The sequence below is a fragment of the Lacerta agilis genome, chromosome 9 (genome assembly GCF_009819535.1).
Source record: "Lacerta agilis isolate rLacAgi1 chromosome 9, rLacAgi1.pri, whole genome shotgun sequence".
NCBI lineage: Eukaryota > Metazoa > Chordata > Lepidosauria > Squamata > Lacertidae > Lacerta > Lacerta agilis.
In genome coordinates, this window is record NC_046320.1 from 28197875 (window position 1) to 28212329 (window position 14455).

Consider the following 14455-nt stretch of genomic DNA (forward strand, 5'->3'; position numbering starts at 1 on the left):
ATGTTAATATGACAGCCTTGATTACTCATGCTAATTTCAGTTGCATCAGAGTATTTTAATTAATCTATACTAAGTTAGCAAACTCAGTGGACTAGAAAGTGTGTCTCTAGGTATGTATGTGGAGCAGAACACATCATCTTCTTATATTTAAGGATTCCATCTAAAACTCAAGCTTAATATTCTGAAATATGATAAAGGTTTTCCACCAGGAGAGTGATTTACAGCCCTCTGCGACAGAGAACAAATTCTCATAGATGTTTTAAAAATCAGAGCTGTAAATGTACTTCATGAGTTACAGCATCTTATAGAAGCAATTACTTGTATGTCGTATTATTGTATCAAGACAGAATAGGCCCTTTCGGTTGATCAAGGGTGTGTAGAGATGTGCTTCTAAAACTAATTATGGTACATCTGCCTTCAATATGCCCCTTTCTGCGAGATTGCCTTTGGACATTATAAGAAGCCTTCCAGTTTTTGTTCTTCAGTGGTGATGTCAGAAGGGGAGCTCCCAAAGGAATGATTCATAGTCTCTCCTGCAGTTGCATTTGAGCAAGCATGCACATCTTGAAATGTTCAAAGCCCACCTCCATGGAAAACTGAATCATGCAGAGAGAAAATAAGCCCAGTGCATACATGAGATTCCCACCACCCTATTCACTTGTGCTATTTATAAAAATAAAATAATTCTAGTTAATAGGAATTTAGAGCATCAGAATATTAAACTTCATCAGAGGGGGCAATGTGGTTAAATAAAAGAACCTAGAATGAAAGAGTAGTTTTATTCAGAGAAGTGTGCTATCTGAGAAAACAAGTATCTCAGTTAATCTGTCTAATCCATTTCTGCACACATCTTTCTGTGCTAATGCCTAATATTAAACTGACTTTCGTAGGAAGTAAGTTGATATACTCCTCAGTTGCCTTGGTAGCTTAATGCAGATGAATTTCATAGCTGGGTGGCAATTGGTAATCTAAAGTGCAACATTTTGAAAGGGTGTGCATCACATAGTAAAGGAAATACAGTGAGATAAAATGAAGACTGTTAATGAAACATTGGCACTATTGATTATAAGTGAGAATGATACCAAGACATGAGCATCCAAGTTTAGGTAAAGAAATAAGACTGGGACCCACAAATTTAAGTGTAGAAATGAAGAACAGTGTATCCTCAAGAAAGATGGTGCATCACACAATGTTTGTCTTTCTCCGTTTCAATTTCATACTTTCTGATCCAAATGCATTTATTTGGAAATAAATTCAATTGATTTTGGTGAAACATTCTTCAAACTAGATGTGCTTCAGACAAGGATATTAGGTTGCAACCATGTTCAAGCTTTCTTGGATGCCAAGTGAGAATTAAGCTATGCTCTCAGTGCATAGATAATAATCCCACGCCACTTTCGCATGTCCACGTAAAATTCCATCCTTTTCTGTTTCTGCATTCACCTGCATTAATTTTTATTTTATTTTTTGCAGAAAACGTGCTTTTATTTTAACATGTATTTTCTCCCACAATATGCATTTTAATTGCATTTGGATTTCTTTAAATCGTTTGAAAACTTTTGAGAAATGTGTAAGTTGTGGATAAGTTAAATTCCAATCCACTCATTTGTAATCCCTACAAAAAATAGTTTGTTTTTAACTTGGTATGATCATAAAGTTAATTTAGTTTGTGTATAAAGCCTATGTGACAAATTTAAAGGCAAGTTTGATTACAAAACCAACTTCTTAGGGTTTCTCTGGACATTAGGCTGATCACAGGGGCAGAGCAAGGGCGTGCGTTGGGGTGGGTCACCCTGGGTGCCCCCGGGTTTGCCACTCTGGGTGCCCAAGCGGCTTCCAACGCCACTGGCTGATCATACCCTTAATATATTAGTTTTGACTGGGCGACTAAATGATGTTTTGATGGGTTGGGTTAAGATTACCCAGTTGTCATGGATGGTAGCAGTTGCCCCTTGCAGGGATAAATGACTAATTAAGATAGTCCACCCTCTGAGAGTTATGGCATCCAATGGACACCTGAAAGATTTAGGTGTGTGTCCAGTTAGCATTGCTGGCAGCCCTGCTGATGCCCTAGTCTTATTGTGGAATGGCAATATGCACAGTGGATTTCAGATGGCTACTTTGTATCTGGGAGAACTCCAACAGATAAAAAAAAGGCTGGATGACAGCTAAAGCAAATGGGGTACAAGTGCAGGCATACATCAGAAATATTATGGGTTCAGTTCCAGACTACTGCAATAAAGTTAATCCCCCCTCCAGTGCATATAAAAGTTATGTTTATATTATATTGTAGTCTTTTAAGTGTGCAACAGCACAATGTTTTAAAACACAATGTACATTATTCAATTGAAAAAAAACTTTTTAAAAATGCTAACCTTCAACTGAGCCTTCAGCGAGTCATAATCTTTGGGCTGATGAAGGGTCTTGCCTTGACTCTTCCTTTCACGTCAACACGTAGAGGCCATTACAGGGTTATTAATTGGCCTAACATCAATATTGTTGTGTCTCAGGGAATACGGAGGCCTAAGAAGAGGAAGAGAGATGGTGGGGAGGAAGGAGCAGAGGGGAAGCAGCGGCCAAGCCAGTTCCCTTTGCCAGCTCTGGCTTTTGCTTCCTTCCCTTCTGCCATGCTGTATGACTCTCACAAAATGGCCTGCCTCAAACTCCCACAGAAAAGGCGGAGGGAAGCTCAATGGTCTACCCTGAGAAAGCATGCTTAGCTCCCCTGGCTGCAGGGGTGGGAGTGGAAAACCCTGGCTTCAGCCCTAGCCATCTCCAATCCCATGGCCAGAAGAGGGGCAGTGGGGGCTTCCTTCCCCTGGAAGCAGCTGGGCTGCCTGTGGCTACTACACCTGTATAAGGAGCTGCAGGAGTCACTGCTTCATCTCCCAACGCAGCAGCAGAAGCTCCTCCAGACCTTCATTTTTTTTACGTAATATCCGAGAAGTGCATTAAAGCAAGCACAATAAAACGAGGTGTGCCTGTATAACGTAAGTCACCAAGCAGATGTAGGAGCACACAATCACGCCTTGTGGAATCTTCTTATAAAGGGAAGTAACCTAGAATCCAACTGCTGTTTCAAGTTTGTAAGTCACTTTGAAGGCAAAGTCCCTTGAAGGCCAACCTTGACATCACAGTTATTACAGATCTGGTGGATGTATCTAGAGCACCATCTAGACTAGGTTATTCGGATCTGCTTTAGTTGCTGAGGCCCAAGGACACAGAAAGATGCTTGAAAGCATATGGCATGTCTGGAATCTGGGATCAGCCAGAGGCACTGCTGATAAAACCATTAAAGAGAGAGGTTCATGATCCGTGGCTCACAGGGGGGCCTTATTGGCAATGGCACCCTGGTTGTGGAACAACCTCCCCACTGAAGTTTGACTGATGCCAACACTTTCCATCTTTTGGTGCCAGCTGAAACCCTTCTTCTTCCTTTTGAATTTTGAGATATTTGCCTGTGCGTTATTTATTTTGACAGATGAGTTGTTTGATTTAAATTCTAGATTGAATTATACATGGTGTTTTATGCTTTAGGTTTAGATATTGCTACACACCCAGAGGTCATCTCATGAAGGATGGGATATAAATCTCATAAATTAATAACTATAAAACAAATAAATATTTTTATCAGCACTTCTTCAAGGAGTTCAGGATTCTGCTGTTGTTTATTAGCATACTTTTCACAGTACATAACTCATTGTGATTAGTCCAGGAACAGCTTGCAAAGTAAACACTTTGGATTTCTCTGCTGGTAACTGACCATCTTCTTGTGATTGATGTTTCCAAAATGACAATGGCTGTGTAACATTCTCATTCTCGCAGTTGTTTTGCCATTACTGCTAAGTTATTTATTATCTTTTTGCACATATGCTTGCAGAAATTCTTAATCATTAATAAGATTTCAATCTCTGTCTGTAGAATAGCTTTCTATCAGCCACATAAATCTTCCTTTGAGGTATTCACATCAATTTAACATGATAAGCTCATATCTTTTAGTACTATTTTTGTGGTGCTTAAGGGATATTAACCAACAGTTTGATGAATAGAAGCAGAAATGGCTTGTATTTCAATACTGGATGGTTTTCCTTTTGGATTCAGTACAACAATGAGAAGTAATCCCATTTTAAGAGAGGTCTTGGACCTGTATTTGAATATTGCTTGGACAAATTATTTGGAACACCTGTTTCTACGATGGAATTAAACTCTTCAATAACTGTATCTGTTGAAACAAAATAAAAAATAAAAAAATTCCTTCCAGTAGCACCTTAGAGACCAACTAAGTTTGTTCTTGGTATGAGCTTTCGTGTGCATGCACACTTCTCATACCAAGAACAAACTTAGTTGGTCTCAAAAGGTGCTACTGGAAGGATTTTATTTATTTATTTATTTTGTTTTGACTATGGCAGACCAACAAGGCTACCTACCTGTTGAGTAATTGTTGATAATATACATAACATTCTCAGAATGAGAATGTGTGAAAAGACAAAACAAGTATGAAGAGGAAATGAAAACAAAGATAGAAATAACTACAAAGATGATTTGAACTATTGTTGCATGGTATTAATATGTTGCTGTGCTTATTTTTAAATATTATGTATGCACCCCAAAATTATGCATGGTGAAAGGCAGGTTTAACAACAACAACAACAACAAGCTTTGCACTCACAGAAGTGTCTTTTGTTCACATGCACTAATATTTTCAGTGCCTCCTGTATGTATACTGTAGTATCATAAATATATTGTGGACAAATGCAATGCACTGCATTTTATAGCAGAGAAATTTGTACTCCACCAAGAATGGCCAGAGAGTTATGCCTGATGCCTTTCTTGGGTACATAAAAATGCTCAGACTGTGACAAGGTCTTTACTTCTAAGTTCGAACTTATTAAACATAAAATAATGCACATTGAAGAAAAAAGACTTTACAAATGCTCAGAATGGGAAGCCGGGCCTTTGGCTGATTAACATTCTATGTTCTTTGAAATGCGTTTGTGGGGGATTGGTTTGTTTTTGCTTTTCTTTATATTGTGCTTTTTTGTGTCCTTTATTGTATTTTAATGTTGTGAACAGCACTGTGCTCTTCAGATAAAGTGCAGTATGCAAATCTCAATTATTAGCAAGGCTGTCACAGCAGATAGAGGTTGAACAGATAGTTCTAATACCACAGGGTGTGGCTTTGATTCCCAAATTCTGTGAATGGGTTTTTGGGTTCGGGTATAAAACTGTTCTTCACATACTTGCTACTTAACATTTAAAACTTTTGGCTCTGGCAGCCAAAGGGTATGCGCAGGCGTACTTAAATTGTGCAGTGAGCCACCGGGGAAGAGTGCACTCACTAAATTTGTAAGACATAGAACTTTCTCTTCCAGACCGAGCACAAAGGAAGCTGGTTCTGCGGCTTTACAGCCTAATCCAGGGGTAGGCAATTTAAGGCCCATGGGCCGGATGCGGCCCAATCGCCTTCTCAATCCGGCCCATGGACGGTCCTGGAATCAGCGTGTTTTTACATGAGTAGAATCTGTCCTTTTATTTAAAATGCATCTCTGGATTATTTGTGGGGCATAGGAATCTGTTCATTCCCCCCCCCATATATATCTATATCTATATCTATATCTATATCTATATCTATATCTATATCTATATCTATATCTATATCTATATCTATCTACCGGTATATCTATATCTATATCTATATCTATCTATCTATCTATATATATATATATTCCAGCCCACCACATGGTCTGAGGGATGGTGGACTGGCCCACGGCTGAAAAAGGTTGCTGACCTCTGGCCTAATCCATTAAATCACTGCTTGAGCACTGAGCTCTTTGTGGGAGTGACTGTCAGTGACACCCATGTCTTGGGTGCTTGGCTCACATCCACTAGGAGCCATGAGTATAGATGGTGGGGCCAATTTTGTGCAAATCCCTTGCAGTTGAGGTCAGACAAGCCCTCTACCTATTGAACTTCCAGCAAATACTAAAGCCTTTCTTTCTTTTTTATTCCATCAAGCATTTTAATTCAAGTCTGATTTTTTTAAGTTTTAACTGATTTTTTTTACCCTTTCTGTATTGTATTTCTTTTACATGGCTTAGTTTATTGTAGTCAGGGCTTTCCTTGAACACCTCCCTTGTTCTAATTTAATGGCAATGGCGCCCACCTGAGAAGTGCCAGAAGTGAGTTCCAGCTGGGGAAAAAAGCCCTGTCTATAATAAACTCTAAGCTCCAGGACCTCTTTTTCTATAAAAAGAGTACTGATTGTAGATAAGCAGCATATAAATTGTTTAAGTAAAATAAATAATAAACTAAAGTTGTCAGTAACACACCTCTCCCCTAAAGTAGCTTTTCAGTGGTCCCCCCACCCTGCTTTAAGGAGGGCAAATGTACATTTAACTGGAAAAAATGTACATTCAGCACAGTATCCCTGAAGCATAAGGGCGGGGGCAAGCCAGACTACTGAATCAGCAGTCAATTTGTTCACCAGTACATTGTGAAGATGGGAGTAAGCCACTCTCATGCTGCAAGAGTAAAACAATGTAGTGAATCTAGATTTAAGTCTACTGTTGTGTGCACTCCAAGGGACCACAACATTTATTATCTATTGTGTTTCTTTTTCTGACCACTGCATGCCTTAACAGGCTTCTAATACAGTCATGCATTACTGCTCATCACATAACTGATAAGCTTCCATCTCCTTTGATAGTTCTCTTTCTTGCCATCTGGAAGAAGCAGCTCCAAGTTAATCTGCTGATCCAACAACTCACCTGGGCATCTTTATTGCTATTTATGTTTGCATCGCCCTTCCCATATCCCAGGTGATTTAAATGAACCCACTATCTACAAGGTCAGTCAGACTGCCGTGTAAGGATGATACACAGAAGGCTTACTTTCCTATGCCAATCACTCTTATACTGAAATGACATACAAAGAAAAGAAAAGGAAGCAAACCATTTGTGTTGGAAGCAAAGATGGAAAAATAGCCCAGCTAAGTCTTACCCCAGGGCAAACATGTTTTTCAGTGTTGTTTCTCTACAAGTTTAGAGGCATATCTGTGGACACAGAGTTTGGGTTCAGGTTCATTTGTGTAGAACAAAATTAACATCCTTTCTTAAGCCACAATCTAGCCCAATAAATTTAATATGAGATAAATTAGGAGTACAGAATGAAATGTATTTAATATTTAACATAGTTGTGCTCATATTGGCTTAACTTTATATGGACGATAATGGATATTGACTGCCAGAATTTGAGGGATTTTGTAATCAGCTAAGTTGGATGGAGAAATCGTGTCATTATCCTAGTAATACATGCCTCATCATTATTATTTGCATAGTCAACAATATCAAAAGCAACACGATGACCAGAAACAATATACAATATGAAAAACTTTATGGGAAGATTCAAAACATCTAAATTAACAAACTAAGTACTGTCTAAGTACTGCACGTTGTCAACTGAATAATGGCAGAACTATAAAAAAGGGGCTGCTGTCAAAAATCACTACCCACCCCTGCCCATAGCTTCTGGTTCAACTTATTCTTTGTCCTGATGCCATTTAGTTATCCTTACATGGCACAGTGATTCGTAGCACAGGTGGGAGATTGGGAAGATGCATCATAATGATGTCACAAAAGGAATAAGTAGAACTCGATATTCCAAGGGGGTAAGAGGGAAATGAAGAATGAGTGATTTATTTTCATAAAACCTGGCAGGCCCAGTAGAAGCCACTGGTAGCTTGTTCATTGGTTTTCTGCTTGGCTAGCAAGGAGGTGATAGAAATGATGAGGAAGAAGAGTAGCAGGTGATATTGGTAGTGAGAAGGTAGACTCTCTAAGCATAGAATCATAGAACTGTAGAGCTGGAAGGAACCTCCAACCCTCTGCGATACAGGAATTTCAACTAAGGGAGCTCATGGAAGGTGTCTTCTCCCAGGGCCCTCCAAAACTTGCAGCCAACACCAAGACTGCCCAGGCTGCTTTCATAAACAATTAGAATGCAATATGAATACTTTCCAAAGAGAATTATGCTATGCTTTATTTGGATTTACCTTTTCACAGTTATGCTGACTCTGATGTCAACTGTCAGACATTTTCTTCCAAAACCTCCACTGCTAGCAGTTTGAGTAGAATCTCCATTGTTCATAAGATGAATGTATAATTCTACACATTCACTCACAGCTGGCAGGTTTATTTTTATGCTAGTAGTGGGCTATTCATCACCTTGATTGCTACTTAGCTTTATAATAAGTAGACTGCACTATCGCAGGCCCAGCTGCTTGTCTATAGTAATTGCAACTACATAGTAGGCACTCTCTTTGCCATTCCATTTATGTCATTTCTAAAGGGATCTAATTCAATTAACAAATATTCCATCCTTCCCTCTGGTTCATCGTGATAATTAGATTGTTGACTGCCATGTCTGATTCTTTCATTCCTTTTCAGCTGAGAATTTACCCATAAGCAATACTTCATTTACCTGTGACCATTTCCTAGGACTGTGTCTGCATCTCTCTACCTTAACAGGATCAAGAGATTATAAGATAGAGAGTTCATATGCCTCTTTTGTGGCATGCAACATCTCTCATGTGAGCATGGTAACCATTTTTCTTGTTGCTGTGGCAACCTTGCACATCTCCGTTAAGGACTATTCACCAGCGTTTTGAAATAGAGATCTGGGTGCATTTAGCAGACGTGGGCTGTGTCATGTCCTTGCATTTGTTGTCACTCTGCAAGTGAAGGCTGGCAGAGCTAGACTGAGGCATTCCTCTGCCATCCCAGCCCAGGACAAAGGGGGTTGGGATTGAGCCCTAAGTCAAATATATGCATGCTTATTGTGGGATGTGCTGATAATTAGGCTCTTGTCGCAAAACAAAACAGCATTGCAGTGGCATTGTAGGCAGACCTACCCACACAAATGCTTGGGCTGGAGTTTAAGAAGTTCTAAATAGCTAATTCAAGAGAACAGAAACCCAACTTTCAATAACCTTATGCTGTCAGAAGTTAGTAACTGATTGTGCAGCAGGCACTTGAACTGTCTCGGATATATTTTTCTTCCTATAGCATTATTTTTTCATATCATGTTCACATAGGCTTCACTATATAGATTGAATTACAAATATTACTGAAGTATGATAAATTATTACGTATTGATCCATTATTAACAGAGCATTCCACACATCGTTCTCATTTTCTTCCTCATGAAAAACAGTTGGAGGCAGGAAAGTAAACCTGGAAGAATCAATCACATTGACATCAATTAATAATGCAGAAGGGAATATATGAGCATTTCAAGAAGAAGGAAGGACCTAATTTAGAAGCTGTGACTCAGGGTGCTTTACACCCCCTGCTTTATATGCTTCATCTTTGCAAACAGAAAACGAGTAAGGGAAATGAATCCTAAAGCAGGGATGAGGAACCTGTGGCCTTTGAGATGCTATTGGATTGTAACTCTAATAAAACCTGACCATTGGCCAGGTTTGCTGGAGTTGGCATCTAACATATGGAGGATGGAGGATAGAAGTAACAGTGGAAGAACCCTGAGTGACTATTATTCTGACCAATATGCCTGTTCAAGCTGTTTTGCTAGTTCTGCTGTTGACATTGTCACCAACAGGGAAGAGACAATTGGGATTGAAGAAGGGAAACAATGTGGATGGCAGCAGGCCAGCATACTGGGTGTATACCCAGCCTCTTCCCCAAAATGTCTATCAGGTTCTTAATACATAGTGTAACAAGAAATAACATGAAATTGTCTTTTTAAAATAACAACAACCCACAAGGAGATACCTTGTAAAATTGGAGCACAGTTCAGGTTGTGGTGGCAGTAGTTAGATCTTGCTGTAATTTATAATGGTTTAATTGAAAATTGAAATGTGCATCTGTATAGGTACAAACTCATCTGCAGGGTCAACCCTGCCATTAGGCAGAGGGAGGCAACCTCCTCAGGTGGCAGGTGCTTTGAGTGGAGGGGAAAGGTAATGAGGTGTTGGAGGACAAAGTTGGGTAGGTCCCCTAAGTCAGACTGCTGCACCCAGGAGACATAACAAAATCCTTTTTTTAACTGCAGGTTGGCTGGCAGTACAATCCTGTGAATGTCTACTCGGAAGACACTTGGACTTGGAGGATAGGATTGTTAGTGGCTAATAGCCATGATTGCTAGGTTTGCCTCCACTTTTGCAGGCCTTACGCGTCTGAATATCAGTTCCTTCATTAATATCCTCCAAGTGGTGTCCATCCATAATTAGGTTCACTATAATGCACTTTACAGTGCATAAGACTTATATTACTAGGTAAATAGTTGCTTGGCCAAAACAGTGGCTGTGTAGATCCTCTGACATACAATCTGGTAAATTTCTTCAGCTTTCTTTCTCTTTCAACACGGTATTAAACAAATTTAGCCTCGGCAAATTCAACAGAAGAAATTGCTGTAATTTCACATATTCCGTTATAACTATGTTTTGCATGGCAGTATTAGTTGGTATTCTAATAATAATGACCTAATGATAATTGTCATCATGTAGAAGAGGGATTTTTCTTTGACTCAAAACCAGAGCAAGCATGAAACTAAAATTAGAAATAAAACGAGACTTACATTATCAGTGCAGTTCTATTCATGTCTACTCAGAAGTAAGTCATTTTAAGTTCAGTGAAATGTACTGCCAGATATGGGTGTATAAGATTGCTTTAACTCTGAAGAAATAAACAATCACAACTTAATTTAGTCTGCAGACGTAATTCTTCAAGTCTTCTTCATTTAGGATACTGACTGAGATAAATCAAATTCCACTTGTCTTCAGCCCTGAGGCATATCCAAAAGCCATTGTTATTTTCCCTCTTTTATGAAAGTAGCCATTTCCGTAACTATCACCTCATCCTAAGCAGCAAGCATCCAATCATATTTTCTTTTCTTCTTCTTCTTCTTCTTTTTTTTTAAAACCCACTTTAAAATCCTGCAGTGTAAGTTCTATATTTTTTGCAACATTTTCAGGTGGAAGATTTCATGCATACCAGTTCAGCATACCTGAAAGCCATGCCATGATTTTGCCAATCTCTGTGACTGATCCCTGCTAATCTAGATGGCAGATCAGGAGGGTGGACACTGGCAGGATAGTCCTAATTAAATGGGAGGACTGTTGCACAAAATGCAGTGCATTGTGGTATGCAGCATTCATTGATTATGATTTCATGATAGCAGAGGTGGGGTGGGGAAATCCACTAGCAAAGCAAGATCCAGATCCATTTCACTGTTGGCAGGGTGGGAGGAAGCTTCTTCCTTTCCCCTCCCATTGACTGAAGTGGGAAGGAAAGGGAATTACCTATGCCGGAAACGGGGTGGAGGTACGCTTGCACCAGATTCTAGGACATGTCAGGGAAGTGAGTTGGCTTTGAATGCATCATATGCATGCCCTCCCTGACATAAACTCTTCTTCACTGGCAGCGAATCATCAACAAAACAGCTGTGCCAGTGTACATAGGGACTTTGGGTAATATAAGTGTTGTCCCACCAGTACATCTGTCTCTGTCATGAAGTATCACAGTACTCTCAAGACCCCCTCAGCCAGCTTTATGGTAAGTATGGGATTGCACTATATACACTGGGCATATTAAAAACAAAACAAAACAAAACATCTGTTTATTGATTTAACCCATTTATGCTGTACCCATCACAAAACTTTCCTCAGATGGCTTACAGTATAAATGTATGCAACAGTTGGAATCTAAAGCAGCATAAAACAACCGTGACAATAGGAACAGCAGCAGATAAGAAGGCAGCAGAACACCAGACAGGAGATAAAACATAGGTGTCAAATGCCTGAGAGTATAAAGAGGTCTTTACCTGGCACTGAAATGGCACCAAGGTTGAAACATACTTAATGGAACTAACCCTTTCCTCAAACAGTCTAGATTGCTAGTCCCACATAGGACCCTAGGGGCCAGTTTTTATGTTAGAGGAGTGACATGGTTGCTTCCCTTGCATCCACTCCCCACTTGCTCTATCCCACATGACTGCCCCATTTCCACTGCTACTTTCTCTTTTACCAGCAAGGCTGGGGAGCTGTCCAGCAGAGTCAGGGCATGAGCCTCTGGAAAGGTTTCCAAAGTAGCTGTCCAACCAAGAAATGCCACAGAACTAGGTGCTGAGCAGAGTGACATTTTGCGTCAGCATCAGCTAGGCACCAACTCATCATCCTTATAGCTGCCCCACCCTTTCCTAAAGCATCATCAGGGCCATGATCCAATGAACTTGCTGGTTTTTATATCATTCTTCAAAGTAGGTCTGAGTATGTGAGGGCTCCTTTTGCTAGATACTTGCAATGTGCTGCTGTTCCACCTGCTCAGACGAAAGTTATGTGTTGAACATCCATATCTGAATACAAACCCTTGTGTTCAACTGCCTGGGTTCAACTGCTGGCAATGTGGCCCATACGATTCTTTGATTATCCTTGGCTGGGAGCTCAAAACTGCTGTTTTGCTTTGTAATTATCTCTGGCATTCTGTCCCAGGCTATCAAAAAATGGTGCCTCCAGATTGTCAGTGTTTTACATGAATGATTCAAGTAGATACCAGAACTTTGGGTTTGTGCAATTGAAAGTGCTCTGTCACCCTAACACAACAAATCCAATTTTTAAAATGACCTTTTTTCATTTTGGAAAGGAGCAGGGAAAGGCATTTAAAAGTGAAGGATGAACAAATGATTAACAGGAAGACCTGTAAACACCCCACAAGCAAATCAGGATGAATCCATACTAAATAAAAAATAAAAAATGGACATAGTCTAAAACAGGATGAATGCTGAACAAACAGTTCATCAGGAAGAGCCCAAAGTCTATTGCTGATCAAGATGAATGGTGGATGTAACATGAATAGCCACTAGGCCATTACTGCTTTGCCGTACCTGACCTTATTCTAATATTTCTAACAGTCCTTTGAGGCTTTTAATGGAGCCTTAAAGGACTGTTGATTTTTCAGTTCATGGTTTAGAATAGTTGAGCAGGATACAGGGAGCATAAAGGCCTGGGATGACATGGGAAGGTAGCTTCTCATTATGTGATTAAACCCTATGTTACTACCCGTCTGCTTCCTCATGTTACAGGCATCACAAGGTAAAAGCATGTTGTTTTCAGTCCTCTGAAACAAACCACGGAAGCCAATGAGATCACCAAAATGGGAGTGTTTTTAGTCTTTACAAATTGCAGAGTAATATATAATTAACTATACTTTGGGGATATTTTCATTGCACCCAGAATTAGTTTAAATGGTTGCAGAAACAAAAACATTTAGTCGGAGAGTAATTGAAGATCAACCTTTTATTTTTAGCCTACAATTTGATATTCTTAAATGACTCTCTGCTTCCAAGTAATTTCTTCAGTTAGAGTGCCTGGGGTTGGCAGAGATGTCTCATCTGCTTAAGTAATATTGGTGAGGCACAGAGCTATAAAACAGAAAGGGGAGGAAATGACAAGACGTAAAAGGTACCAATAGGGTTTTAAAAATAAAAATAAAAAGCGGGTTTGCTTTTATTTGTTAAAATATCCCACCCACCAATATATTTCTCATGCTGCACAATGCTATGCATACATACTCAAAAGTAAGCCCCATTGATTTGAATGAGACTCACTCCCAAGTAATGGTGTATACGATTGCTGCCATACTTGTTTTCTCAATCCAAATGATGGTGATCTTGTGCTACATAACAAATTAAGATGAAGAAAGTTGAGGAATTCAGGGTTATTTTAAGTGACTGTTTTCCAATCCTGTGGTTGTCAACATGGAATCAGAGTGCCCTGAAATGCTCAATACGTAGAATGAAATCCATCATCACCAACCTTTCAGAAAACAGAATTAATCCTTCCTGCCTAATATGTGCACTGTGCATATTGTGATGTTCCTCAGCAACCAACACAACCTTCAGTGTTAGCTCTACTCACTCTTTACAAGGGATTTAATAAGAATGTAGTTACAGGTGGGTAGCCGTGTTGGTCTGCCATAGTCAAAACAAAATAAAAATTTAAAAATTTCTTTCCAGTAGCACCTTAGAGACCAACTAAGTTTGTTCTTGGTATGAGCTTTCGTGTGCATGCACACTTCTTCAGATACACATGAAAGCTCATACCAAGAACAAACTTAGGTGCTACTGGAAAGAATTTTTTTATTTTTTATTTTGTTTTGAATAAGAATGTAGTTCATACAAACCCTTCTGTAATGCTACTAGTAGCAGCCCATATGGAGATAGCTGAGGCAAAGGAGGGCTTTTCGACAGCTAGTGGTGAAACTCAGGAGGATATATTTTCTGAGACATGCTTTCTTTTCATTACATATGTTAATCAGCATAAGGATGTAACACATTCTGTGGCTTCTCAAATATCCCTTTGCAATGATTTGATAGTGCAAAATGAGTTTGCAGTTGGTGTTCTTGACTGGACCAAATAACATTAATGCTGCCATTTATTTAT

General features: G+C 39.4%; 1 protein-coding gene across 3 annotated transcripts in view; it reads left to right on the top strand.

Annotated features, from left to right (window-relative positions):
• Window positions 1-14455, top strand: part of GPM6A (glycoprotein M6A) — a 181028-nt gene that overhangs the window by 154018 nt on the left and 12555 nt on the right. The window lies entirely within an intron of this gene.